A 27,628-nucleotide genomic window follows, 5' to 3' on the forward strand; every position below is an offset into this window, starting at 1 on the left:
AAGTCACTTCTGTCTGGCTTTCATATTTTAAATGAATTATTCAGAGGAGTACATGGGCACAGTCACCTTCCCATAAGCAGCAGGTAATCAGGAAAACATTAATATTTGAGGAAGAAAAGCTCTGGGCTAGTGATGTAGCCAGGAGGGCTGGGGGCACTCTCTCCTGTACCTTTCACAAGCAGTTGTGTGCCTCTGTACGTGCCATGGGCATAGAACAATGGAATTGTTTAGGTTGGAGAAGTCCCTGGGGATCATTGAGCCCAACTGTTTTTCTGTGGGAGAATTATTTAAAGTCTTTGCTGGTGACAAGGACAGTGGGACTGATGGCACTGAGCTCTGTGGTGGTGGCACACACCAGAGGGAAGGGATGGGACACCCAGAGGGACCTGGATGGGCTGCAGAGTGGCCCTGTGACAACCTGGTGATGTTCAATAAAGCCAAGGGCAAGGGCTGCACCTGGGTGGGGGCAGTGCCAAGGGCAAACACAGGCTGGGAGAGAATGAACTTCCCTCTGCCAGAGGGCAGGGATGGATGGGATTTTGGGGAGGAATGCTTCCCTGTGAGGGTGCCCAGAGCAGCTGTGGCTGCCCCCGGATCCCTGGAAGTGCCCATGGTCAGGCTGGATGGGGCTTGGAGCAGCCTGGTTGTCCCTGCCATGGCAGCGGGTGGGAATGAATGGGCTTTAAGGCACCTCCCAGCCAGAACCGTTCTGGGGTTCTCAGAAATTAGCACTGACATTGAAAGCAAGACTTTAATCGAATAAACTGACAACAAACAGGATTGGAAGCCAAGGCTCTTGCCTGCCTCATGCAGGTCCTGTGGGATGGGCAGCAATACCCCTGGGAAAGCCCCAGCTCTGCCATTATCCAGGGAACTCTGATTTCACAGACCACTTCACCCGCAGCACCGCAGAACACAGATAACAGCCTTCCTCAAAAGACAGTCTGGGCTGGGCAGTAATTCATCAAATGCTTTTCCCTCTTTTACATAATCCTACAGAATGTGATCCCACTACCAGCCTCACTGCATCCTGACAGAAATAGCAGTCGAAAAACACCTGGGGAGGCTTTTTTTTTTTGTGATTTTTGAAGCATGCAGAGACCCGGGAGAGCTTCTACAAAGGACTAGGAGGTCTAATGGATATTTTGCACTTAGGGGAGCAGACTGTCCTCAGAAAAATTCATACACAACAGGAATAGTTATCTTCTGTGTATAGAGCTGGCAATCAATCTGAGTCACTTACATAAAATCCAGAAATTTTCATTATTACCTTGTTGTTCCTATTTTCTAAGGCAAAAATAAGGCAACAGTTTTTGGGTCGTGGTGAACATCTTCTGTGAGCTACAGGGAAATCTGACAGGAAAGTAAGTGTTTCACCAGTACAGAACAAGACCTAATTCAAACCAGTTTGGATGGCCTGGTTTGTACTGGTCACACTCTACCACTATTTTTCAAATAACAGTTTCCTCGATTTTTATTTTTTTAAATTTTTTTAAAGACCCTTTTTCCACCTTCCCCCTTGAAATGTCCCCCGTGGTTCCTGTCTCTCAGGTACGGGCATGCACTGCTCTGGAGCCGGAGCATTCTTTTGTGTGGAGGAGAAATACCACAATGTGCATTGCAAAGAGGAAAAAAGGCTTTATTTACAAAATTTAACAAGTGGAATGTCTGCAGCAGAGACAGAACTTTGCTTCTGAGCCTTCCTCCTCCAAACAGATTCTTCCATGAAGAATGCTGCGCCGTGTTTCCAATCACGGAATTGCCTCCCTTGCAGCTAGGTTTTACTGTGTTCTTTGGGAGTTACCAAATTGTTTCTTTCTGGCTGAGCTCCTCCCGCGTGCCCCTGTCCGAAACGGCTCTCCTTTGCGCAGCTCAACCATTCCTAAACTCAGGATTTCACTGGGGAGGTGTTTTACCCCTGCTGCATTCCCTGAAAACAAGGTTTACTGCTGCCGGGCAATTGACGAGTGTTTTCAGGGGGAATTTTCAGCTCATGCCCGTCTTCTGCTTCCTTTGGAAACATTTTGGAGGAAAGCCGAACCTTTTATGCAGACAATCACCGCGGGACAAAAGCAGCAGCTCCCAAATGAGCAGCGAGTCGGTGGAGGGGGACAAGCAGCACACGGGCTTGGCACAGCAGCCCGGGCATGCAGTGAAGAGATGGGGCTCGGTGTGCGGAGAAACCGGAGCTCTCAGACGAGAAATGAACCTCAGGCACTGCACGCCGAGGCTCTGGGAAAGCAGCAAAGCAGGCGGGATTAGTTACAAATGTGCCCACCCGAGCCGGCACAAGCCGCGGGTCCGCTGGGCTGCGCATCCTGCCGGGCTGTGCCACGGGACACGGGGAATGGCTTCCCACTGCCAGGAGCAAAGTTAGGCGGGATTTGGGGGAGGAATTCCTGTCTGTGTCCCTGGCACACCTGGAATCAACATCAGGAAAGGACCCGTGTTTAATCTTGCTGATAAATGCTCTGCCTGAAGTTCTTGGTGTGGTAATGCCATTTCAAATCTGCCATTAATTAGTCAGTGGCTTGATGAAGAAAACTGACATTTAATATTTGGACTTGATTTAGAAGCAACATGTGAATAATGGTATCTGAAATGTTGTGTTTGATTTTTAAAGGCAGAACAAACACACGGTATTAGAAAAGAAATATTCTTTATTAGATACACAATGGGTTGCTTTGGATTTCCCCACTCTGACTTTCAAAGGTGTTGGGGAGGTGCTCCCAGTTTTTTGTGTTAAAAACCACTGTCAGTTCAGACACAGCAGATGTTTATTTATTATTAGTGCATTATAAAATGTGCTTTTCCGGGCTGGAGCTGAGGCTTAACAAAATCCAAGTGTACTCCCCTTGGGCTGAGCCGTGTCCCACATGGTGCAAACAAAGGCATTCATGTTCGCTGGTACAAGTTACACACTTCTCTTATTAATTACTGCTCTGTCGTATCTTGGTTAATGATTCTCTGGCTTCTCCTGCTCATTCCCGTGCTCGGGGCTCCTCTTCTTTTGGGTCGGTGGGGTTCTGGAGCTGGTGCTCACGATCTGCCCTCCCAAAATTCCCTTTCTTCTCCCCAGTGGGAGCTCATTCTGCACTTTTTACGAGTTTCTTCCGTACCTTGGGGATTCTGCCAAATATCCTTCTGCATTCTCCATGTCCCCTATCAGAGGCATGTCTTTCTTCCCAAGCTTTGGTCACCTCCCCTACGTCCAGCCCTACATCCTAGCAAGTAATTTGTTTTTCTAACACCTAGAGCTTGTTGGCTGCTCTCTGTTTTTGGGATTACGTCTCCTTTCCAGCTGATTAGGCTTGAAAGTGTACAAAGATCAAACATCAGAGAACATCCTATTTAAGGGAAATTCGGCACATTCCGCATTTTGGGACAGAGGCAGAGACAGGGAAAGCTCAGCAGTGGTCCTGGGGGCTCTGAAGGAGCTAGGGAGGAAAAGGTGCCTCAAGCAGTTCCCCACTGCCTTGTCAGAAACGATAGAGCTTTATCATTTTAGTTAATGGTTTTAATTAACTTTCAAATTAATTGTTTTAATTTATCATAACCCTTATGTATATTAATTATCGCCTGTTATTCTTGGATTAATCCTCACTAGCATTTAGCGAAGCTGTCATAAGCTACTTTAGTGGTTTATGGGCAGAATGGCTGAAACGTTAACTTCAGATGAATGAACTCTGATGGGCTCCAGTGACCAAGCCTGGGAGAGAAAAATGGATTGGTGTGCTTGGACATCTGGAACGCAAAATTTACAGACCACAAGAACGTTTTGCAGAAAATAGAAGGTAAAGAAGAGACTAAAAAAAGAGTCAGTAGATGTCTTGGAGAAGACCTGCTGGAGGAAATAGATAATAAAAAGACTAAGACTATGAACTAATTAACATAACGTGAGCAATCAATAACCAGTAGGATGGAATACTAACTAATGAAGGAGAGCTGTGTGATTTAGAAATGCCATTATTGGATGAAACGTATGAATAGGTGAATAAGTTCTGCATCCGTGCCTGCGGGGAGCCTGGAACTCTGCCGTACACCCAGCCGCGCACCCCCGGCCAACAATAAAGCAGCGGCCGGCTCGCTGGCGCTCGGAGGGCGGCGTGAGAGGGTTTCCTTCGTGCGGACGAGCGGGGCGGGCTCGGCGGGAGCGGCAGGGGCGGCGGGGGGAGCCGAGCGCGCCGCGGCGCTGCCGCCGCGGGGGCTCCGGAGCTGAGGGGCCGCGAGGGGCCGCGCGCACCGCGCCGCGATTGGCCGCGACCAGGCCCCGCCCCTCCCGCGCGCGGCCGCGCGCGCCCATTGTCACGCGCGGGGCTCCTCGACTCCAAAGGCCGCCCCGCCGCCGCCGCCGCCTCCTATTGGCCGGCGCGGCCCGGATTGACGCGCCAATGGCCAATGGGCGGCGCCGGCCGCGGCGGGCGGAGGGATCAAGGCGGCCACGGCGCCTCTCGCGCGCTGAGCCGCGGGCGCCCGGCGGGCACCGGGAGCGGCTCCCGGGGCGGGCGGCGACTCCCGGCCAGCGATCGGCCCGCGGCCACCGCCCGCCTGCCGCCCTCCGCCGACCACCCACCGACCGATCGTCCGCCAGCCCGCCCGGCGCCGTGCAGGTGAGTGCGCGTCCGGTCGCGTCCCCGCATCGCCGCGCTCGCCGGAGCGCCCCGCGCCGGGACATCGCGGGCGGCCCCATCACCGCTCTGCTCGGCGCGGGGGGCGTGCGGCGGGTGCCGAGCCAGCCCTGCCGCAGCCTCCGGGAGCGCCGGGGCTCCGCTGGAAATGTCCCCGCCGGACCCCGCTGGGGCTGCGGGACCTTCGATGCCGGCCGGAGCCCGGTGCCTGCCCCGCCGGTGAAGCGCGGGCGAGCGGGCCGAGGCGCCGCGGCGGGTACAGGTGAGCGGTGCGGGGCAGGTGGGGAGCCCGCGTCGGCCGCGGGGCCATCGGCGGCAGGCACGGCCCGGAGCTGCGGCTCCCGAGGGATGCTCGCAGCCCTGGGGTCCTCGGCAGCCCTGGCACCAGCGCGGTCCTGATGGCATGGCAGGAACCAGTGCGTGTTTCCAGCGCTGCCGCCTTGGCTGGGGAAGCGCTGGGGAAAAGTGACCTGTTGTTGTTGTTCCTTGTCAATGGCCCTTCCTTCCCGCGTGATCGGGGCATCCCAAGGACTGGGCTGGCAGTAACTGACCAGGGCTACGGAGTAGGTAGCACTCGGGAGTTGTTAATAATTTTGAAATTCTGTTTAAAAAATGTATTGGAATAAATCAGGGGAGGCTGAGATCTGTGGAGCAATTGGTGTGGTGTCTTGAGATTAGAGCATCTTTTCCCCTTCCTGTATTATTAAAATGCTCCTGTCGTTTTCAATGACACTTCAGTGCTGTGATGTAAATTATTGAGCAAGGGCAGGCAAGACTGCCTTCACCTGTGCTGTAAGGGCCCAATACCTTCCTGCAACCCTTCCTGGCTTGGCAGCTCCTGGAGCTTGTCTGCTGCATCCCCACTCTTGTCCCTGTGCAGTCCCTGGCTGCCCTTGCCCTGGAAAACCCTGCCTTGGGCAGGCAGGGTGTTACTGTTGGATTGCACAGAGCTGCTGTCCTTGCTGCTTCCCAGGGAGCCGCAGGGATGGGATGGTCCTGTGGGATTCTGGAGGTGTGGGTGACCTTGGTGAGTGTGGTTCCCTCCCAGCTTCTGCCTTCTTTGCCCTTCTGCACCCGTTTGGGGGCTGAGAGGTGTCTGGGTCCTGGGAAGGGTCTTGGAAGGGGATGGTCACCCTGTGATAGTTATTGGCTATGCTACACTTGCACCTTCGTCCTGCTAGGGGAAAACGGGACTGAGAAGTGGGTGGGGAATGAATGGGGCTGTTTCTTCCCTTCCAGGCCCTGCAATGGTGAAGGTGGAAAAGGAATGTAGCATAGTTGGCTCACCTCAGCTTTGGCTGCAGACAGATCGCTCCTGTTCCCACTTTGGGAGCACTTTCTGCCCCAGAATCATGATTCCCATGGAGGAAAAAGCTATTTCCTTCTCCAACAGCAGAGCAGCTTGAAAATGCCTGTTGTGACAGGGATTTCTCCCCAAAATGGTTTATTCTGCAGCATTTCTGCTGTTGCTGTTATTCTTGCATTAATGACCCAGTTATGCTTTCTGGGATATTAAAGGCAATATTCTGGAGTTCTTACACAAATGCTTGTCATCTCTAATGGTAACTGACTTTGGGCTCTGGCCCTGCATCATCTCAGGAGATGCTGACTGGAATTTGCCTCGAGGGAGACCAGATAAACTGCTGTTTGAAACGGCCTTTTTGGTGTCTCTGGGTGCTCTTGGCCAAAGCAGAATCCAACGACTCCTGCCCCATGTCCATCCAGGGATTCACCTGGTCTTGCTTGGAAGAGGAAAGGCACTGGTGGGGGCTTTTTTGCCCATTAGAGGTGATGGTGCTGTGCAGCCCTTCAGTGGCGAGGAGCATTGGGAAAGCCTTGTGCTGCCTGGTTTGGGGGGATCAGTGTGCGTAACAGGGGAGAACCATGTTTGTGAGTACCAGAGCTCTGCTTTCAGGGTGAAGTTCTCGTGCTGTAGTGAGGAGCATGGTATAAATAGCAGTGCTGGGTTTTAGCCACTGAATTCAAAGTTATGGTTTCCACAGCAACCAGCACTCAGGCCATGGTTTGTGTATGGAATATTTCCCCTGTTTTTAAAAAGCCCATGTGGCTGGCATCTGGTGTGGTGCCGTGTCCAGTCCTCCTCCGCGAGCACCCCTCTCTCGTTCCTCCTGCTCGGTGTTTGAGCGTCCCCGTCCCGCTTCCCTTCTCCCAGGGGCTGCTCTTGCTCTGTTCCCAGCTTCCTGGGAACATGAATAATAAATTCCCAGCCTTCTCCTGGGCCAGGGGTGTGTGCACCAAACACTAGCCTGGCCATCATGTCCCTTTGTCTTCCAAGCCTTCCCTTTGGTGCTGGTGTCGTGCCTGGGGTGTGAGAGGCACATCCATGGTGTATCCCTCAGACACCCACCAGTACTTCCCCTTTATCCCTCACCTGGGGGGTTGTTATTTCAGTGGTAGACCCACAGCCCCCCTGATTCTTCTTGTGTCCCTTAGAGCTCAAAGGAAACCAGAGCTGTGCACTGTTGTGGAGGACCATGGGATGTGCCCTTGCTATAGGAGGATCGGGATGCAATGCTCGCTTTAATAAATGTTTCTCATCCAAATGTGCAGTGTTGCTAAAGTGGTTTCATTTATAGCCAGGGGGTTGATGTATCTGCATGGTTGTGTCCAAGTTACAGTTTCCAGAGCAACTGGAGCAGCTTTGTGTCTTGGAAGACTGTTAACTAAAGCATGAAACGTTATTTCAAATTTTCCTTTCTTAAATTCTTTAATCTCAGCTACTGTTAAAAACACAGCTGTGCTTATCTATGAACGTGCTTGAAAGCCTTGACGGGCCAAGCAGATCTTCTTCAGGTGTGTGCCTCTGCCACAAAAACTGGGATGGGAAATGCCAGCCCCCAAAGTAATTATGCTTAGAGCAAAAGGCACTTTAATGAAAAAAACCCCTAAATAATCCACCAAAAAAAATTTAAATTCCAAGCTAAAAAAGACAAAAAGGAATGACATGTGTTCTGCTGAGTGGGGATAATTTTGCACAACACAACATAAAAAAGGTCTTAAGCTGTTGGAGAGTGCCCAAAGGAGGGACATGAGGATGGTGAAGGATCTGGAGGAGCCACACAAGGAGCAGCTGAGGGCACTTGGAATGTTCAGCTGGAGGAGAGGAGACTGAGGGGAATCTCACTGAGATCTGCAGCTTCCTCCAGAGGGGCAGCTCTGATCTCTGCTCCCTGGGACAGTGACAGGGAAGGACTGGAGCTGTGCCAGGGAGGTTTGTGTTGGATATTAGAGGTGCTGGGCACTGCCCAGGCTGCCCACAGCCCCACAGAGCTCCAGGAGCGTTTGGACATTGCTGCAGAGATGCCCAGGGTGGGATTGTTGGGGTGTCTGTGCTGGGCAAAGTTGGGCTGGATGGCTCTGGTGGGGCCCTTCCAGCTCAGGAGATTCTGTGGCTCTGTGATCTCGTCTCTGTCCAGAACTAATGACAAAAATACAATTTGGGAAAACAGTGTAAAAAGGCAGATGTCAGCTGAAAAGAATCATCAGATGAAGGCTGGAAATAAGGAGTGGATCTCAGGATTCCTGGGGGCAGCTGGGCATGCCATAGTGCCAATAGCTGGTCTGTTACTATTTTTTTTTTATTTCCTTCTCTTTCCCCTTTGGCTCCCTGTGAAGCCGTGTCCCTCCTGCAGTGTCTCCCAGACACTTACCTGAGCAATAATTTCAAGGACCTTGGGTATAACAAGGAGTCACTTTCCCGGTGCAGCTCAGTTACTTTCCGAGCAGCGGGTGTCGCTTCCGTGTTACTTTCACCTTGTTCAGTGAAGTGTTGTGTCAGTATCAAATACAACATTCCCTTGGAAATCGACCTGCTGGGTACTTGCATTGGTTTGAGCAACAATGCTGTAAAGTGCTTTGTAGGTTTCTCAGGTAAACTCAGCCAGGAGACTTTAAATGTTGGCTGGTGTCAAAAGGAATTACAAAGCGAGTGTCTCGGGGGTCTTCCTCTCTGTTTTTATTAGTAGCCTTCCAGCTCAGTGTCTTCCTCTTCACATATTTACCAAGCATGTAATGTCCCACTGATGCTGCCACCTGCAGCAGCCCTGTCAGCAGCCTATAGGCTTTGCTTAATAAAATGGAGGAACAATTCTTCTCCTATGAGATGTTTTTGAAATGAAACTTAAACCCCAAACCTTGTGATCTTTGGTGTGCTGCCCAGATTAGAGAAACAAAATGATGGAAACAGCAGCTGGAAGAGAGCTGCAATACCTTGAACGTCTCCTTTAGTATCTTTCAGGGAAGGTGAAGGTTTTTCCTTCTCTGTTCTCAGCCCAAGCTTTGTGATGTGGGATGGGATTTTAGTTTGGAGCAAGGCTGCAGTGGGCTGTGCCATGTATCTTCCAAGGGGGAAGTCTCCCTGCAGCTTTGGCAGGTGAGAGAGGAGGAGAAGGCTCACATCAGAGGGGAGAGGGAAGGCAAGACTGCTTTCCCTGTGTTGGTGATGAGGAGGGGCAGACTGCTCCTGAGCACTCACTTGGGGCAAAGCAATTCCTGAAGTGCTGTGCTCTCCCCCAGACACTGGGTTAAGAAAAGCCCAGTTTTAAAGTTCTGCCCTTTCCAGCTAGGCAAAGTACCAACTTTGGACTAGGGCTTTGTGCTGGCTGAAAACAGTAATTTCACCTCCCAGTCGGGAAACCTTTCTTCTGGTGGCTGCAAATCTCTGTGTTTTGAGTTCTGCAGCCCAGGCTGCAGTAACAAACGCTTGGGACACCTCTGGCTAGAGTTACCTTGTGCGTGAGAGGATTCTCTGCTGCATCACAGCGTTTGGCATGCCTTTGTGTCTGTTTTTCCCTTTCATATGAGCTGTGCCTAAGATTAGTACAGTTTTCCTCCTCATGTATAAATAATTTAAACACCTGGACTGATTAAGTGTGTGCATCTCAGCTCAGAACAGTCATGACTTTTTTTAAATTTTTTTTTTTAAATTCCAAGACTGCCTTTCCTGAAGAAGATTCAAAGCAGCTGAAAATAGCTTCATCACAGAGACATCAAGCATAACTTGGGGATTGTTGCTCTCGTGGCAGGGATTCTGACAGTGTACATTTGCCTCCCCATTAGCGACATCTCATTGAACGCTCAAGGGTTTATTGACAACTCGTTTGCTTTGCCTAATTGTGTGCCTTGCTGCGGGGCAGGTCTGTCTTCCCTCAGCACTGCGATTGAGGGGCCAAATCCCCGCTCTCCCAATCCTGCTGCTCTGGGCTCGCCCCAAACCCAGCGCCTAAAGAAAAATCTTTTTCCCTGCTGAGTGACCCGTCTCATGATTCCTCAGTCAGCGCTCAGACTGGCTGACAAAAGCGCCATCAGATGACTGGAGTTTCCTCTCCCTTTGTTGTCAAAAAGTGCTCTTGGAACTACCTTTATTGAGCAGCTGAATGTCTCTGGGCTCCAGTTAAACCACAGCTGGAAAACATCTCTCATCTCTCACTCAAAACATCTTATATCTGGAGATGTAAAGCCTCGTGCCAGAAAGCTGCGGTGGAATTCCTTGCCCACGATTTTTCCTGCTGCACTAGCACTCCCCTGCAAGAACACAAATACCCCGACTGCCTGCCTGTGTCTTGCCTGTCTGATGTGCAGGAGGAAGTGTGCAGAAAGCCAGCAGCATTAGGAAAGTTTTGCTTGGCTTTTGGGTTTTTTTGATTCCCCACCTCCCCTTTTTTTATACATTTTTGTGTTTTGCAGTAACCTGGTAGAATTATCAGGGCTTCAGCCTTCCCTCTGGCTTTCCAGCCTCCCTTAGAAGCAGTGCTCAGCCAGACATGCAGCTCTCAGCAAGCCAGGGCAATTCCAGCTGGGATCCAGTTCCTGCTTGTCCATGGGACCCATCCATTGCTGGAGCAGCAGGCAGGTTTTGTTGTTTCAAATGATCCCATACCCCAGACAATCACACTTTACCTCTTCTAAGGCAAATCTTAGCCTGACTTGGGGAGGAATGGCCTCTCTGGCCCTTCCACTCCATCCCTCCACTGAACTCTGCTGGGATTTTCCCTGGAAGTTGCTGTCCTCAGTCACCAGCAGGCCTTGGACAAAAAGCCTGTCCCTCCCTGTTCCAGCAGGGCTCTGTTGGGCTGCATCAGCCCCTCACCTCAGTTTGCTTATGGGAAGTGTGTCTGAAACTTTGAGAGTCCTGCTTCCTGACCACCCAGTGAGTTCCTGGCATTTCTGTGCTCTTTGCAACTTCCATGAAAGCCTAAATTCATGCCCTACCTGCATTTCTGCATTCCTACCTGCAGGACTTGCTGGAGACCTCCATCTGTAGCTTGTTCCTTCTCCAGGAACCTTCCCTGATGTCTGGGCAGGTGTGATGCAGTTGAAGAGTCACTTTCAAATCTGCAGAAACACAGGAAGGAAATAAACCCTGCAGAGAGAGCTGAGCGCAGTTAACTTTTCCACTTAATCTAATGTCGTGGTGGCATCAGGCTTTCAAGAGGTAGCAGTGGGTTTGATCCAGAGCGTTTGGTGTCTGTGATCCAGGAGCTGCCAGTGATGGCCATGAACTGAAACACAACGAGTTCCACCTCAGCCTGAGGGAGAACTTCTGTCCATGGAGGGGGCAGAGCCCTGGAACAGCCACTCGGGGTAGGGGCAGAGTCTCCATCTCTGGAGGCATCCCCAAAATCCCAAATTCCTGTGTCACCTCCTGCAGGTGACCCTGCCTTGGCAGAGAGGTTGGCTGGATGATCTCTAGAGATCCCAGCCATCCCAGGATTCTGTGAACATAAATCCTGGCTTGTTTCTGCTAAAACACACTTCCTGGCTTGGCCATGCCTGTGTCCTGGGAGAGTCACACTGACACTTTGGCAGATCTGGCAGTGAAGATTTTTTGGGATCTTTGACTCATAAAACTTTGTTTATTCTGTGAATTCTAGCAGCAGGATGGCCTCGTGCTGCCCCTTTGCCCAGGGGTGGTTGTGAGGCAGGGCACTGGAGCTGACAGAATCATCTGCCAGCATAATGAAATGCATAGCTAAATGAATATATAAACACCAGACAATTGAGTTGCTTTTGCACAAATCGCCTTTTGTTATTGAGCCTCGCTGGAGTGCTCTGATCCCTCTGTGAAAATAAGGTGAGCAATTAGTATTAATTGATTGTGGGTTTAATATGGGCTGGGATGAGCTTGCTGAGGCTCACTGTGGTGGTGTGTGCAGTTCCAGGAGAAATTGATTGTGTTTTGTCTCTTCCATGTGTTGCTTTCCCTTAAAGGACTAATGAAATTCCATCACTAATGAACAGGATGTTCCATTAAACGTGCATTCAACTCCTAATCGTTAACAAGTGTCTTTTTAGGATCCTTTTTCCTCGCTAGCCCCCTGCTTTGCTGGGTATACACTATTGGATTTTCCTCTTGGTTTTTTAAAGCTGTGAGTGGAGATGGCAAGAGCTGTGTGTCCATTCCTGTATTCCTCTTTGGGGAGTTATTTTGCGTGGCCTGGCCGGGGTTTTTGTGTGTTTTGCCTTTGGTAGCAATCACTGCTGCTTGCATTTGTGGCTTCCAATGCAGAACAAAGCTGGTTTGTGTGCTGGCCAGCAGTAATTCTTGACAGTTGATAATGCTGGAGACCTCTCATTGTGGCTGGGATCTGAATTGTACCAACTTCTGCTGAACCCAAATTACAGGGGTTTAATTTTAGCTTCAAGGCTCCCATGCTGGAAAATTTTCTTTTCCTCTGGCAATAAAGAAAAGAAAAAAAAAGAGTGTTTGAGGTCTTTCCTAAACCTGCCACACTAGACACAGAACTGAAGTGTCACAAAAACTGCCAGAATTTCTATTCTTACCCTTGTCTGCTCCCAGACTGTGTTGGTAACAGAGTTATTGTGTCCCACGGGATGATTAAACTCATTCCCTGCCTGTTTCAATCTGTTCTCTGTGTGTGTTAGGTGGAATATACTGAGTAGGAGGGACTTGCTGGGGGTTCTTCATGTCCAGTTCATGGAGCAGCTCATGAACCATTTAAACCCTGGCTCAAGGAGCTGGATGGGAAGGTGGGACCCCCTAATGTGGGGAGCTTCTGGGCTTTGGCTGTGAATTTGCTTTTCTTGGAGCTTTGAAAGAAGCCACTGGTGTTACCTGGGCATTTTCCAATTTCTTTTCCCGGTGAAATTTTCCTGAGTAGGATGGTTTGAAAAGGAATGTGTCATTTAGGGAGGTACAGGTTGGGCATCAGCAGGATTTCTTCACAGACAGATTAGACATTGGAATGGGTGTCCAGGAAAGTAGGAAGGCCTGGATGTGGCATCAGGGCTGTGACAAGGTGGGGATCAGACTCAGGTCAGATTCCATGGCCTGGGAGGGCTTTTCCAACCTGGATGATTCTGTGGTTTACAAATGCCTGAGAACAGTGTTTGCCTGGGAGTGATTAGGTGATTAAGTAATGGATTAATTGTAATTATTGCACTGGAACCCTCCTGATGTGCCCCTGTCCTCTCTGAAAAGGTTGTGTGAGAGAGGCTGAGGTCCCTGTTTTGCCTTGGGCAATTACTTGTTGGCAATGCACTTTTGTCCTTGTGTCCCAAATTAAAGCTGTTTAGCTTTCAATTTGGAATTGGTGTGAAATTCCTACTTCTCTTCTGCATGTGGAAATTGTTTTTTGGCAGCATGTGATTTCAGAGGAATGTTCTGATTTGCATCACAGGAAGGCTTCAGAAGATTGGGAGAATAAAAGGACAGTTTTCCTTTGGCCACTTGTAGGTGTTTGGAGGTACCTGCTGGGGCAGGATTTGGGGTGAACTCAACCTGGGTGAACCTGGAGCTCTTTGTGCAGCTCCCCCTTCCTGTGAAAGTGTTCTGAACTTTCTTCTCTTTCATCTGTATTTCTGTAGTTGTTATATGAAGGTGCTAAATAGTACTGGACCCTTTTGTCCTAGGCATGGGGACAGACCTGGGCAAGTGCTACTGTCACTTCTCCAAAATGCTCCCCCAGCTTCCAGGAATGTGTATGGGCGGGGATTTTGCAGCCTATTTGTATTTAGCAGGTTTTTTGTTTTTCCCAGAGGGAGCCCCTCACTTGGTTTTTAATGATGTGCATCAGGTTTTGTGAGGACTGCACGAGTTTCTCTCTGGGTAATATGAACTTGAAAATGGGCAGATGGCATGGTATCTGTCAGGTATGTGTTGTGTGAGGCTTGTGATGGCTCAAGAAAAAGCTTGGATAGTGTTGACTAGCAGCCAGCATTCCAATTGATGGCCACATCCACGCTGTGGCTGGGGTGAGGTTGGTTTATTTATTTTTTTTTAATATGTGTGTGCTGAGGTGAAGGGTGAATGAAGAGCAGTGTAAAAAGAAAGGAAGAGCAGTCCCTGCAGCCTGGCCTTGGACACTTCCAGGAATCCAGGGGCAGCCACAGCTGCTCTGGGCACCCTCACAGGGAAGCATTCCTCCCCAAAATCCCATCCATCCCTGCCCTCTGGCAGACGGAAGTTCATTCTCTCCCAGCCTGTGTTTGCCCTTGGCACTGCCCCCACCCAGGTGCAGCCCTTGCCTTTGGCTTTATTGAACATCACCAAGTTGTCACAGGGCCACCTCTGCAGCCCATCCAGGTCCCTCTGGGTGTCCCATCCCTTCCCTCTGGTGTGTGCCACCACCACAGAGCTCAGTGCCATCAGTCCCACTGTCCTTGTCACCAGCAAAGACATGAAATAGCTCTTCCACAGAGAGGGAGAGAAGTGCCCCCAAAGCTCTCAGAAGCAGAGTTGGGCTCTATTTATAAGACAGCAGACCTTGTAAAAACATCCTGTGAGTATGGGCACCCCTGAATCAAGCCAGGGTGAATACTGTACCTGTATAGTGCTTGGTTGCAGTTGTGCATTCAAACGTTTGACTTAACTGGCAGATACCACAGGACATCCCTTTTCCTTGCCTTTTCTCCCCATGGAGGCTGGAATTTTCACCCATGTTCTCCCCTCTGGCCGTGTCCAGGGGTGAAAGAGGCAGGGGGACAGCGAGGAGGCACCTGGAGGGGGGAGTGGAAGGAGTGCTTGTAGGTCTGGCCAACAGAGAGAAGGTCTGCTCTGTATTTTTTAACTTAGAGTGCCAAAAGACACTCCCCCCTCCTTTCTCTTCCTGGAAAAGGGAAAACATCCCTCAGAATGACCCCCCGGGGTCTGATAGATAAGCAGTCTGCATTTTTCTGGCAGGGAGTAATCTCGTTGCCTTAGCCCCTCTCCAGGTAGGCTTTCTCTGCCCCCAGGGCTCTCTGGTGTTCCTGTTTCACAGAACTAAACTGTTGCTTCAGTCCCCAGGAGCTCCGGGGACAGATGGATGTGGCTGCTGGGGGGGCTTCTCCTGTGTGCCCCAGTTCTCTGCTGGAACTCTGGCCAGGTGAGTTTGCACACTTCCTTGGCACACTTGCTGCCTCCTGGCTGAGCTTCTGTGGCTGCTTCTGGCCCTGGCCCCTCCAGTTTGGTTTCTTGACCTGGCCTTCTGTCCCTGCAGAGCTCAGACATGAAACTGGGGCTTGCTTTGGTTCCTTCTTGCTGCCTTGGGCTGTTCCATTCAATGGAGAATGTTACAAGATCTTTTTTTTTTTTTTTTTTTTTTTCCTGTGCTTTCTCCATTGCCTCCTTTTGCCCTGCAGTGGGAGCAGGGGAGGCAGCAGCAAAGGGGACTGAACCCTGTGCTGGAAACCAAACTCTCAGCTTGGTGTAGCTGTAGGAGCAAATCCAAAGTTTTTCTGCAGAGAACCCAAATTTTCTTAAAGAGAAATTATGCTTCAGGTTGTTCCTTGTGCTGGAAGCATGGAAGGACACTCTTGAGCCTGGCTCTTGCCTGACCTCTTTGCTTCATTCTGGGGTGGGGGGCAAAAACAAAGGGATGTGGATGGATGAGAAAGAGGAAAGAATGTTTTCCCAGAAGGATTGGAGTTCTGGTGTGCCATAGGGTTGGCAGCAGTGGAAGCAGAGTTTTGCTAAGAGACTGTAGGATCCAAATCCTGTGGAGGAGGCAGGGGCACCCTAGTGGGAATCATGCTCTGGGGAATTGGGACTGGCAGGACGTGAAATGCCTCGGGAGATGTGCCTGCTGCAGATGCTCCAGGTCTGCAATCAGTAGCAACTGAGCCTCCTGTACAGGGAGGTATTTATTCCCTGTTCTCATGCATGGTGGGAGTGAGCCTCAGGATAATGTGAGCGGCTTGGGCTGGGGATCCTCTCTCAGATCATCCCAAATCCTTGTTGACAGGAGGAATGTGTGGTTTTCTTGCCTCATGGCTCATCTGCAGCAGCACAGGCAGACAGGGACCTGTTTATCCCCTTAGGCCACCAATAATCTTTTAGGTGCAGGGAAGTCTCCTGCTGGCTTTCTGTGTCCCCCTTCATGTGAGGGGCTTTGTCAGCACCCACTTCTGAGTGGGGACCTTGGAATGATGTGTGTGTGCTCTGTGACCCTTTTGTGCAGGAGAAACCTGTGTTAGAATGAGGGGAAAACAATAGCACCAATGATGGTTCAACATAATGTCCGTGGCAGACACCGGTCTCTCTAGGCTGTCCTATAAAGAATGTAACACTTCTCCCAAGCTGAAGCTGGGAATTCTTGTATTTTTTTGCACTTTTGGAAGTTTTCCAAGGAAGCAGTGTGAGTCATGAAGCATTTCTGACAGTTACCCAGGGGTGTTGCCCTGCCTGGGGTCTGCAGAGCTTTCCCAGCACCAGTGGTGACCTGCTGAGCTGTGTCTCTCTGCATGCCACTGATTTTCTGGATCTTGGCTGTCAGTTGTACTTCAGTGGTGAAACTGCATCCTCTGGAGAGCTGTGCCAAAAATGGAAAAGCCTGTGTTTGACTTGTTCTGGTTCTAGGTCTGCACTGGGCTTTGTGAGAAGGGATCATTTAATCACCATCACCATTACCCCAGGGAAGGGCTGGAGCTTTGTCTGGAGGGGTTTAGGTTGGAGATCAGGGAAAGCTTCTTCCTCCAGAGGGTGCTGGTGCTGCCTGAGCTCCCCAGGGAATGGGCACAGCCCCACAGAGCTCCAGGAGCATTTGGAGAGTGCTCCAGGGACATGGTGGGGTTGTTGGGGCGTCTGTGCAGGGACAGGGGTTGGGATTGCATGATGCTTGTGGGGCCCTTCCAGCTCAGGAGTTTCTGTGACACGTGATTACGAAAATACAGAGGCACTTGGGCTGTCAAGGAGTTAGAAGTGTCTTCACTTAGCTTGGGCTGGCAATTCTGGATTTCCCCTCAGCGTGGATAGAAAGAACAAGTTGTCCCAAAGGAAGGATTCTGTGTCAAAAAACAAATATCAAACCTTCCACTTTTAAAAGTTAATTTCTAGCATGTCTGTGCACTTAATCAGCTCTTTAATACAGGGGACACAGAGCTGTTCACCTCATCAAAGTGCCTGATGCAAATGTACAGTATTCTCTCAGCACATCCTTCCTTCCTTCCCCAGCACTTTAATGTTGGAGGTGTTGGGAGAAACTGTGTGTGAAACACTTTATCTCTGTAAGAGAAAGTGTCTGAACCTGTTTGTACTTCAGGGGCAGGCCCTGCACCTCCTTCTTTGTCCCTGTGCAAGACCAGCTTTTCTTCTTTTGTGTGCAGGATGCTTTGGGCTTTCCTGTTGCTCTGTAGCATTGCAGAATGGGAAGATGACAGAAATACAGGAAAGGAGAGGCAATTATGTGTGTGTGTGTTGTGTTCTGCTTCCCTGCAGAATGTGCACGTGCCCTTCCTTCCTAATTTTTAGCTACCTGTAGAGAACTGGTAACCTTTTTCTTCTCTTTCACCAAGAGCAGACACCCAAACGCTGCTGGAATGGCCTCGTTTTGGAGGCATTAGGAATTTGTGTCTTTCTGAAGGAATTAGGAAGTGCTGGGCTCTGATCTGTCTCCAGATCAAGTGGAGCTTCTCTCTAGCATGTGCCATTGCATGTTTCAGGGTAATTGTTGCTGGTTTGGCTTGGTGAGGGATTGGGATGAGTCCAGGGGCTGTGGTGCCTCAGTGGCCACATGGTTCCTTGCTAAAGCCAGCTTAGAGCTGAGGTCACTCTGTGGTGCCTGGAAACACCTCCTGCCTTGGCCCAGTGTGTAGGACAGCTGATATCGATGGAGCTGCTCTGGCTTGCCAACAAAACTCAATCCAGCTCTAAATCTTGTCTTTCCACCTGGGTATGGCACTGTCACTCCTCCAGGGATGCTTGCCTTTCAAATTATGTCTGTAAGCTCAGTGCAAAAAGATAATTTCTACCCTTCTAAGCTTTTGAAAGAGATTCAATCAGTTAGTCTTTTGCTAACCTGTGCCAATGTTTTCTCTGTTTGAAATACTATTTCTCCTAGCTGAGATTAAAATTTCCCATTCTCATTTAACTTTAGAATATTCTAAAATTCAGGGCCTGAAAGTGTGCCAGCGTAGAGTTGTTTTGTGTAACTGCTTTTTACAGAATAAGATGTAACTTGTAGAAACAGTGTTTCAGGGAATTTAAACGCTGATAGTGATCTCTCCATCCATATAGCTGAAATCACAGTGATGTCAAAATGATTGCCAGACCTTGTGTTTCTCCTTTCAGATCTGTTAAAGGTTTGTTCTTCTGGTTGGGTCTGTTTTCATCTCCCTTTCTCATTATCAGAGTGCTGCTGCCACTTACTCTGCCCTCTTTGTACTTGGCGTCCAATACCTGCTCCCACTCCAGAGGCCTAAAGTAAACATGCTGCTGTTTTGGTTCAAGTAGTGTCTTCAGCTGTGTTTTTTGTATTTTTATTTGAGGTGAATATAACCCAGCATACCCCTCAGTATTTATTTCTGTGAAGAGGTGGCCAGCCTGTGACCCGAAGGCCAGCGTGCTTAAGCATTTCATGTACAATAGTGCCTGCCTCGCAAAGACAACACTGATAAAGAAAATAAATCCGTGGCTAACCAGGAGGCTGTAAGTATCACAGGATGCTGTGCCCCGTGGTTCAGCTACAGTGACCCTGCCAGGTGCTATGAGCTCCCTCTCTCACTGGATAATGGGAATAAAAAGTCAGCTGCTTGCACTGGGACTTCTCCTGCTCTCTGGAATGCCCCAGCCAGGGCACAGGGACCTCAAGGCAGCCCTGTGATGTGGATTTGCACAGCCCCAGGGCTGGCGAGGGGAGCAGGGTGTCCCTGTGCCCGTGGTCTCCGTGGGGCTTCTGCTAGAGAAGGAAATGGGTTTGGATTTTTTTCCTCATCTTTTAAAATTGCTGCTGGTGATCCCTTGAGTTCTGGAAAGCTGGTCCTAGAAAGAGACTACTGATCTTCCTTAAAATAGCTAATTAAGTATGTATTTAAGCTTGTCTGTGTTAGAAACTGGCCAGCCTAGCTGTAATAGGATTGCTCTGGCTCGTTTTAATTGTGCTGATCTAAATTGTGTGGATGCCTCAGTGCAGGGTAACATTTGGGAGCAGACTTCTCTTTCAAACCTGCAGTCAGACCGACCCCTTCCGAAAATCACAGAATCCAGGATGGGTCAGGCTGGAAGGGGCCACTGTGGGTCACTGGTGCCACCTCCCTTCTCCAGCAGGGCCATCCCAGAGCTCAGGGCACAGGAAGGTGTCCAGAGGGGCATGGGATATTCCCAGGGAGGGAGACTCCACACCTCTCTGGGCTCTGCTCCGGGCTGGGCACTGCCCAGGAATGTGGCTCATTCTGGGCTAAGCAGAGGGCAGGATCCCTCCCTGACCTGCTGGGAATGCTGTTCCCAATGCCCCCAGGACCCCCCCATCCCTCCTGGCTGACTGTTTGGCTGTGCTGATCCTGTGACTGTGGGGATGGATCCTCCTTTTCCTCCTGGTAGCTGAGAGCCAGCAGCAGCTCTGAGTGATCCCAGGTGGCAAAGAACATTCCTGATGCTCTTCCTCCCTGCTGGGTCTGCCTGGCTTGGCACCGCAGGTGACCCACATTAGGGGCAATGAGAATAGTCCTGCATAAATATTTGAAGTCGGGAGTTACTCATGCATACAGTGTTCAATTTGATTTATTTATTTGATCCAGTGTTAAGAGCAGAGGAGTTGAACACTCGGAAGTGCAGGGGAAACCTTGCCTGAAGACTCCTTGTGAGCATTCAGCGGGGGGGGGAGGTCTTGAGTCAGTGCTGCGCAACTGTGGCAGCAGTTTATTTTTATTTCTTCCTGGGGCCTTCCTTCATGATGTTTCCTTTTAACAAAGAATTAAAAGGGTTTTAGTTTCTTAAACATTCCTTATGTAACATCCAAAATATATTTTAAGCAGAAGTCTGCTTTTTTTTTTTTTTCTCTTTTTCTTTCCTGCTGAAATAGCAGGACAAGTCTTTGGTGGGAGGTTGTTGCTCTGCTTTGTGCCTCTTGTGACTCTGCAGAATTCCTGTTGCTTTCCCTTTCTTGGCTGTGGGAATTCCCACTGGAAGTGGTTTAGATGCTGGGGGAATTTGGACTGTGTTTCAAATCAAACCTTTGCTGAGCTACAGAGAAAGCTGTCATCCTCACTGTTAAATTTCTTCTCCACAGGCAAGGAGATCAGGACTAACCCCTAATTAGAGCAAGGAGGGCTTGTGTGAGCATCCCACTGACAGGAGGAGCTTTTGGCTTCTTCCCTGGAAAAGCAGCCTGGCTCTGGGGCTGCTGCCTGAGGGAGGGTCCAAAACTCTCCTCCTGCCATTAAAGCAGTATATAAAAATACAATAAACTGGTGTTTTCCCCTTTGGGGTTTAGATCGAGCTTTTGCTATGACAAGTGTCACAAACTGGGGAGGAAAAACATAAATGTTTCAAAGCTCCCAAAATCCCCACTGCCTCCAAGCCCTTCACTGCAAGAGTATTTGACTTTACTGGCTTGTTTTAAGCCTTGGCTTCTGAGCCCCTTTCAAACCAGATGTACTGCTGAAACCAGCCTGCAGTAGTAGGGGAGTTTTGCTGCTGATTTCGCTGTGTATGAGAGGGAATCCCTTTTTTCCTCACTGCAAATGGGTTGCTATCAGACCGCTTCTCCTTTTTCTGGAAGAAGGCTTGCTTCAAAAGACTTGAAGTATAAATTCTCTGTCTGATATTTGCCTTGAATGGGTAGCATTGCTAAAAAATTAATGGAGTACAATAGCCTGGATGATGATTTTGCCTCTGATGTGAAGGAATTTTATATTCTTCTTTTCTTTTTAATTGCCTGGTGTGTTTTCTTCTTAAGTATCTGTATATCTATCTTATTTTTCTTCTTTCCTGTGTGTGCAATTCCCCGGGGTCCTGGTGATCATCACTGGGTTAGCAATTCAGCCTGGCGTGGCTGTGACTGGCGCACCTTTGATGTTTATACTGATAACCCCAGGCAGCTTGGGATGCTTCAGCTGGATAGAAATGGAGCTGAAATAAGTTTGTGTACTTGAAGACAGTTTCCTGAAGTGGGGTGACAGTGATTTCCACTCCTCAAAGGGAGATAGGGATGTCCAGAAAGTGCCTTCAGGAGCTCACCCACTTCTCTCAGCTCATGTGCACGTGTGGCTTTTTCCAGTGAGAAACCAGGATGAGGCTGAGACAGATTTTACTCTGGAGCAGTGTGTTATGTCACTTTGCAGCAGTGTTTATTTCCCCTGGGCAAAACCAAATGGTGAATACCTTGTAGAGATTGCAAAGAAACATTAATTACTGTGGCATATTCTCCTCTTTGGCTCAACTCATGCCATTTTAAAAGTGTTTTCCATAGTTTGGATTTGTTTGTGTGGGAAGTCAGTTACATAATTAAAGCAAATTCTGTTATATGATTCTATGTTTTTCAGCCAAATGTTTTCCCTTAAATTAGTACTGTCTGTAGCCGTGTAAAAAAGAGGAACATCTTTGTAAAAGTTTTTTTTCTCTTTTGAAGCTTTTTTCATGTATTCTTCCTAATGGGCATTTTCCAATGTTATTCTTTGTAATTGTTTTGTGGTCATTGTTTGCTCTGGTTTGAAAAGGCTCATTAGGAAGCAAAGCCCTTGATGCCCAGCTCAGGAGTGGTATTTATGATGTGTGAGGCCTTCTCACTTTGGTGAGGGGTGGTTTGCAGGAGGTGTTTCTGCTGGTTTGGGTCCTGCTGTGAATGGAAGTTGTGTGATGAGGAAATAGCTGTTTTCCTGCCTGCTGTGCTCCAGACTTTGTGTTGGTGCTGCTGGGGAGTGTCTAGGATTGGGGCTGTCAGAACACTGGTGGCTTTTCCTTGTGGAGAGCCTGACCCAGTGCTGGGGGCAGGAATGAGGATGGCAGCCTTCAGACCCTGCAGGGAGCTTGGGGGGCTCTGAGCCCATGGTACCCACGTGGCTGGGATTATCTGGTATTAAATGGAACAGCAAATGTGCACACAACATCCAGGAGTTGGGCATGGTGTTCCCTGCTCACACTTCCCAAAGGCTTACAGGGTGCCAGGGATGGTGTGGCAGCATTGGGAGGCTGCAGCCCCATTGGGTTTGTGGGATGGGAGCGGGAGGTGAGGATGTGTTCTGCAGGAGTGGGGTCTGATTTAAGCCAGGCTTGACAAAACAGTGCTTTGCAAAAGAGGTGTGGAAGCATCTTCTTTCTGGAAATGTCTTTCTCCTGGGTGCCTGGGACATGGCTGTAACTCGTGAGGTGTTCAGGAAGAGGTTTTCCTGCAAATCATAGCAGAGCTGGCTTTGGAGGGGCCTTTGGCTCTCCTCAGTGTGGGGGGGATGTTCTGTGCAGTGAGAGTTGTGAGGTGCACCTCAGCTCACTTCTCACCCAGCTCTTGTTACTTCGGACTGCCTTGGTGCTGGCATCACTGAATCATGGAATCATTAGTGTCAGGAAGGACCTCCAGGATCATCAAATCCAACCTGTGCCCAGTGCCCACCTTGTCTCCAGCCCAGATCACTGAGTGACACCTCCAGGAATTCCTTGGACACCTCCAGGGATGGGCACTTCAAACATCCCTAGGCAGTTCCAAGGCCTGAGCATCCTTTCCATGGAGAAATTCTCCTGATGTCCAACCTGATCCTCCCCTGGCCCAGCCTGAGGCCGTTCCCTCTCCTCCTGTCCCCGTTCCCTGGGAGCAGAGCCCAACCCTGCCAGCTGTCCCCTCCTGTCAGGGGTTGTGCAGAGCCACAAGGTCCCCCCTGAGCCTCCTTTTCTTCAGGCTGAGCCCCTTTCCAGTTCTCCTCAGCCTCTCCTCCTCAGACTTAACCCTCTGGACCCTCCACCAGCTTTGTTGACTTTCCCTGGGCTCAGTTTGAGCTGGATCTTTAAAATTGTCATTGGTTCCAACTGAAATGCAAGAGTTTTGTTCAGTTCCACTGCGATCAGTGAGCTTGCTGGAGCTTGGAGGTGCAGACACACAGAGATGGTCTCCCCTGGGTATGGCACTGAAATACCAACTGCACTTGGGGCATCTGCTCAACTCTTGCACTCGTGGTGTGGAAATGCAGGACTTGGATTGACTTGTAAAGCCTTGGCCTCTGTGGGGCTGGAATAACCTAAGCTGGAAGGGAGGATGGAACTGTGTGTGCGTTCTGTCCGCTGGATATACTGCAGGGAACAAACTCTGGGTTTTCCCTGCCTGTTCCACGGGAGCTGCAGTTCTTATGGTGCTCTGTTGTGTCTCTGAGCGTGCCTGCAGGCACTTTGCAAACTCTGACTGTGCTCATGGGGCAGCCATCCCTCAGGAACCAACCAGGGCTCCTGTGGAGCTGAAGGTGTGAATCACATGGGCCTGGGAGACGTGGACCCCTGACAGAATCCCACATGCTTGGTGTGTCAGCGGCAGCAGGGACTCACCAGGTGGCTGGAGTCACACAGACAGCAGGTTCGTGGCCACAGGCGCATGAGGAGGAGGGACCAGACGGAGCAGTTCTTCTTGTTCCTGCTATCCATATTCTCAAATCTCTCCAGAGCCTGCTTTTCCAGCCCCAAACGTGCCTGTGCTGTTCCTTGGCATGGTGGGTTTGCCTTGCCAAGCGAGGACTGATCCCGAGAGGCTCCTGTGGGGTGTTACAAGGAACCTACCCGTTTCTTCTGTGAGGAAAACTTGGCACAGGCACCCACTCAGCCCTCACTGACTTCTCTAAGGATTTTTGGGGGTAATTTTACCCTGAAACTTCCCTGTACTTGGTGCATAATTATCTTTGGCTGCTCAGAACCAGAAAGGTCACGTAGGTGAGCCTTTTCTTTTTTGTTGAATTTCAACATGGCCATTACTCTTCCTGCAATCTGCCTGCCCTGCTGAGCATGGGAATGTGTGGGACATGGCTGTTTCCTGGTCCCTTTGAGAAACTGTGTACAGACCATCTTCTCACCATCTCCTCCCCCTAAAACTCCCTTGGCAATTGGGCAAACCAGGAGCTGGCTATAAGGGGAAAAATCCCAGCTCTTGTATTGGAGTCTGCTGCTGAGTGCATCCCTGGGCTATCACGGATTGGGAGGAGTTGCCTTTGAAACTACCACGGAATCACCCTCACCACCACTTCCACTGAAACAAGAAGCAAAATTCCTTTTTACAATCTTTGCCTTGTGAATTAGGGAGCAAACCTTGGTGGCTGTGGGTTGTGACAGCAGGCCCCTGCTGTGGTGGCATGGCTGAGCTGAGGGGTGGTGTTGAGCTGCAGTTTGCTCATCCCGTTCCCTCCCCGGCCCCTTGAGTGAGTTCTGCCCACTCTTCAGTGTGGGTCCATCTGCTTTCCTTTGTGTTCTCTCCTCCCTGGCAGCCTGATCTGAGTGGAAAGGTGAAGTTGTGTACACAGAGCGGCTCCTTTGTTTTCCCAACAGCTTGTTTGCCAGCAGAGGAGCCAAGTGACAAAAGGAACACTGGGGTTTTCACTGTACCGAAAATGTGCTCCTAATGCAAAGTCCTGGGATTATTGAGAGCTGAGCTGAGGAGCACCTGCGTTTTGGGGTTAATTTGGAACCTAAGACATAAAGGTCTCTTGCAACTGGGCCTGAGCAGCCTTTTAAAGATGCTGAAATATGTATTTTGAGCTAACACAGATTTCACTGTATGGTTCCTCAACATGCCTGCCAGAGAGCCCCCATCCCCCATGTCCTCCTGATCCGTGCAGAGCTGTCGCTGCCATCCAGCTTTTTCTGTGCTATCTCCTTCTGCACTGTAAATGGTAATTTAATTTCCACATTTGCAGGCCTTAATTCGTTATGAATAAAATCATTTGTATGAGTTTTAGAGCTGAAGGGTGGTAGATAAATGGCTCTTTGGGAACAGGACGCCTCTTCAGCAGAAGGGATTCAGCAGAGGAGTGGCTGTGCCAGTGCTGCCCTTCTGTCCCATGTGCATCCCTGAGACTAAAGGACTTCTGCTGTCCATCCCCTGGTATTTGGGTGCAGGCACATTGCACTGTCCTGCTCTCCCCACTCATCCTTCTGAGGCTCGGGTTTTGTACTCAGGCACTTCTCAGCCCAAAAGGGTTTGTTTTCTTTTCCTGGAAGCTTTGCTCAGAAGTGAGCAGCAAGCACTCCTGCTTCCAGCAGTTTGGCTTGGCAGCTTCCTGCTCTGGGCTGTCTCCAGCCCTTCCTCTGAAGCCCTGGTGCAAACACAGTAATCCCAGCAGCCTCCCCAAAGCCCTGGTTCTGTGTCTGCCTCCTGGGCTGGGGTTTGTGTTTGTCTCGGGTTCCCAATCCTGCTGGGTTTGGGATGGGGTCGATGTTGCGCAAGGCCTGTCTGGAGGGCAGATTGCCATCAGCAGCTCTGGGATTTTTTGGTGAAATAATGCTGAACTTCTCCGGCCCAGCTGGAGGTGATGGGATCGTGTTGCCTGCAGTGGCTGACAGGGCAGTGACAGAGTTTTGTGCTGTACAACTCTTGGTTTTATTACCACTGAGTGCCCTAAACCCGCCTGGCCCCGGGAGCAGCAGCAAAGCTGAGCGAGGCTAAGGTTTCCATTCCTTTATAACACACTATCAAAAAATATCCAAACTCAAGTGCTCAGATTATTCACGTGGCCCTCTGGTTTTGGGTGACTTCTTGCTGCTTAATCATTTATTTTCCAAGCTAATAATTTTGTAGTAGCCTCTTGATCCTTACTTCTCTGCATTTTGTTTGTTTGTTGTCCCTGGCTATCATCCTGCTGTCCAGATCTTTATCCCACTGTGTACAAAATTGTGCTTTAAGCCATGCCTGGTACTCATAAAACATTTGTGCTGTAGCCTGGGCTCATCTTTGAGAAGACGATTTGTGACTGAAAAAGAGGGGCACAAGCTGGAAGCCTTTGCAGTCTGGGTGATGTACCCCAGTGCTTTATGGAATCAGAGAATCACACACTGGTTTGGGATGGAAGGGGTCTTAAAGATAATTTGGTTCTGCCTTGCTGCCTTGGGCAGGAGTAGCTTCCACTAGCCCAGGTTGCTCCAAGCCCTGTTCAGCCTAACCTTGGACATTTTAGGTTGTGCTTAAGTTTTCTTGAAGGTTTGAAGACAAAAAAACAAACACATACCCCCACTGCCCCCCACCCCCCCAAAAAAAAAAAAACAAAAAAAAAAAAAACATGTTTGCATCAATTTATTGAACTGACAACAGTTCATGCAAACAAGAACACGTTCAGCCACTGGAGTTCCCACTCTGGCACATGGCCACAGCCTCCTCGTGCAGAGCTCAGCTGCCTTGGGAACCTGATCTCAAAGGTCTGATTTATACTGGTTACACCAGTAACTCCAGCTGTGCCCAGAACCCACACCACAAGGCTGTAGGTAAAAGAAGAAAAGGCAGAGAAAACAGAACCTTGGTGTTTTCCTGTTCCTTGCCAGTTTTTTTTCGGCTCTCCCTTAACAGTTCATGTGGTTGCTCAGTCTTGCTTCTGTGTGAATCTGTAGCATTTTAGCTGCTGGTTTCCACAGGATAGAAATCGTGTTTCTATACCTAATCCTGACACACCACAGTGGCTGTGCATGACAGGCTGTGCAAGAGGGGATTGCCCTGAGATTTTATAACACAGCAAGTGTTGCCCTTGCTTAGAATGTTTCCAAAGAAAGGAAAAAGAGGGAGAAGCAGAGGAAGATGGCCCAGGTAGGACTGTGGATGTTGCATTCTACTTAGTTTGCCAGAAGGGTAAAAGTCCTGGAGTTCTGAGGTCCCTTTCTGCAAATCCAAAGGATCCTGGTGGGCACAAGAGCCCCAGGCTGTTGAAGGGAGCAGCAGAAGGAATTTGGGCACAGCTGGGAGTTGGCAGAGCATGGGGGAGCTGGGAAGGGAGGGTTGAGGGATGACAGGGATGCAGAAACATGGTCTGGACAATTTCTACCCTCACCTGCTGAATTCTGCCTGATTATTTTTAATTACTGGTCTCTGGAAGTCCCTGCCTTCCTGCCAGGAAGGGTAATTACATTCCCATGAGGTGCCTGGGAGGTGTGTGAACCTCAGGGCTGCTCTGAGGGGCTGTCAGAGGTCCCAATGTGTCATTACTAAGTGTTTTTTTGCACCGTGGGTAGAGGTGTGGGTGAGTCTCCCTCGCTTCCTGGAGGGAGAGAGGATGGAGGAGATCTGTCCTCATTAGTCTCAATCCTCACTGTTGACTTTTGGCCATTTCTTAACCAGCTTTAAGAAGTATCTGGAGCAAAAAGTGGTCACTTAGCAACGAGGGCGGCTGGAGAATGGGTCAGTGATTAACAATTATGTCTAATGAAGGTTAAAAATGCAGGGCAGCCTGCGCCGCTCGCTGGCTGGGATGTCTCAGCGCTCCAGCCTAGGATTGATGGTGGTGGGAAGGAAATTTATACCAGCTGTAGTCCTGACCTCATGAGCACAACGATTCAAGACTTGAAAGCAGACTGAAGTATTTTCTTTACCGATACCTTACCAAAAAAGTGTGAAATAACCTTTGGATGAGTAACATAGGCATGGTCTGTGTTGGACATGTGTTTTTTTCCCAAGGCTCCGGGCCTTCCCCTGGCCATGTGACTACACAAACAAACAGAAATAGATCTGCATAGGAGTGTGGAAAATATGGAGTCTAGCTGTAGAGCAGAAATGAAGAAGGACACTGGGGTTCTGGTTCTGGTCACCTGTGTAAATGTTAATGCACTGTTCCTCCAAGCAATCAAATGGCAAATGCCACAGAAGCTTGATGAATAT

At 49.7% G+C, this 27,628-nt stretch overlaps 1 protein-coding gene across 5 annotated transcripts in view; it reads left to right on the forward strand.

The window, feature by feature from the left end:
* Positions 1-4,472: 4,472 nt before the first annotated feature.
* TIAM1 (TIAM Rac1 associated GEF 1) overlaps positions 4,473-27,628 on the forward strand; it is a 155,916-nt gene continuing 132,760 nt past the window's right edge. The window contains exon 1 of one of the 5 annotated variants that reach the window (XM_021550145.2): positions 4,473-4,610. The gene's annotated coding sequence lies outside the window, so the exon portion shown is untranslated. Of the gene's footprint in view, positions 4,611-4,870; positions 4,891-27,628 lie in introns of those variants that run through there. The other 4 variants (XM_021550144.2, XM_021550139.2, XM_021550146.2 and 1 more) reach the window with 4 other exon arrangements.

This window comes from Lonchura striata, chromosome 2, assembly GCF_046129695.1.
Source record: "Lonchura striata isolate bLonStr1 chromosome 2, bLonStr1.mat, whole genome shotgun sequence".
Taxonomy (NCBI): domain Eukaryota; kingdom Metazoa; phylum Chordata; class Aves; order Passeriformes; family Estrildidae; genus Lonchura; species Lonchura striata.